This window comes from Tenebrio molitor, chromosome 5 (assembly GCF_963966145.1).
Source record: "Tenebrio molitor chromosome 5, icTenMoli1.1, whole genome shotgun sequence".
Classification (NCBI taxonomy): Eukaryota; Metazoa; Arthropoda; class Insecta; order Coleoptera; family Tenebrionidae; genus Tenebrio; species Tenebrio molitor.
In genome coordinates, this window is record NC_091050.1 from 8,974,977 (window position 1) to 8,976,660 (window position 1,684).

The following is a 1,684-nucleotide window of genomic DNA, read 5'->3' on the forward strand; positions in this document are numbered from 1 at the left end:
TCACTTTTTACAGATGGAACACAAAAAGTATGGTGTAGATATCTCTCTGATAACACAGATGAAGAACTTTCAGTTGAGTTTAAGAAGCCGCAAAACAATGGTGTTCCTGGGAATGGTTAATGTGTCTTTCACCGGGGCGGGTGGAAGCCGAATGCAAGTCCAAGTAAGAGATCGCAGAATCTCATTCAATTCAGGTCAGAGACCAAAGAATCTCACTAATTCCATCATTCATAAAAAATGGACATAAATTACCAGAACAAATAATACCTGAAACTCTAGATGATACAGTGAGTTTCAGACTTGGCCCTGGAATACTGGTTACCCTAACATTCGATGAAAGTGACCATAAAACACAGTGCGTTGGGTAATTTGAATGAGTAATAAAAACCGAAAATAGTTTTAATTTTATAATTGTTGTTTTATTTTCTCAGTGATTCGTTAAGTGATGATGGGACTCCAGGGAACAAAGTCCAAACAGAGAAGATTAATTAACGGCGGATACATTCTTGTATTATTTTTTTTCAATAAAATAATATTCCTCCTAGATTGGTGTTTATTTATTTTAGTTAAGGGTTCAATAGATCTACATATATACAAATCTGAATACATACTTTCAACAAAAAAGTTTCTCACACTAAATTTTATGTTCAAGTTGAACGTTTGTGCCCTCGCCGCGATAAAAAAAAGAAAAACTCTTGAAGGGAGATTGAATTCGAAAACAATCAAAAAAAGGGGAACCGAAAGCGAAGTCCGATATCGTCCACGACGCTAATCTTTTGCGCCGCCCACGATCGGCGGGACCGTCCCCTTGTACCTCACCTCATTTCCCCAAAAGAAAAGAAAAATTCAAATAGAAAAAGACGTCGCGTGGCTGACGAGAACACAAAAGATAAATAATACTAAAAGAACGATTAAAAATTACTGTTATCGGTTTGACCGACCGTTTGCAGGCGAGGTCACCAACAGACCGATAATCCAAACCTCAACACAAAAAAAAACGTTCTGCCTGAAACGAGGCGCTCGCTTCCCGAAAACTAAAAATCTACTCTGTTCTTGATCGTCACGGGGCGGTCGACGTCTCTGGAGACCTAGACGTTCCTCGGGCCCACGGTGGACGACGAAATCCGGGCGTGGAATCTGACTCCGCACTCCGGCGTTTGGTTCTCCGCGAACCTTCCGTCGGGGATCCGTAAATCCGCTCCTCGGCGTCTGGGTTTGGACTTCCTGGACTCTCCACCCAGCCTCACCCTCTTCGGACCCTCGACGTCTCCACACCCTTTCCTCGCCGTTTCAGCCCCCTTCACACTCCCGCACCTATCTGACCACCAACCAAGACAAAAGACCAAAGACCAAAGACCTCTCTCCGCACTGGTTCCTCTCTTTTATAGTTTCGCCCCTCTCATTTCGGATTTTTATCATTTTCGGCGGAAAACGGTCTCGCCGCGAGTCGTGCGCACGGTGATCGGATGATTGAGAATGAGAAATACTTGCAAATAATGAAAATAACGTTGGAAAATATGAAGAATTATTAGAAAATTAAATCAGAAGAAAATGTAAACTATCGGCTTGTGGTAGGTGCAAAGTTCCCAAGCCTGCTGCGATTTTTACCTCTTTCCCTCGATTCCATTCTATTTATTTTATTATTCGTTTTAATGACAACACAAATAAAATGTCATTTTAGGTG

The 1,684-nt window shown here is 41.9% G+C and overlaps 1 long non-coding RNA gene across 1 annotated transcript; it reads left to right on the forward strand.

Moving 5' to 3' along the window:
* The first annotated feature begins 245 nt into the window (after window positions 1-245).
* On the forward strand, window positions 246-546 carry LOC138131536 (uncharacterized). Its single transcript, XR_011159841.1, has 2 exons — window positions 246-377; window positions 432-546. It is a non-coding gene; the product is annotated as an uncharacterized lncRNA (long non-coding RNA).
* Window positions 547-1,684: the final 1,138 nt, after the last annotated feature.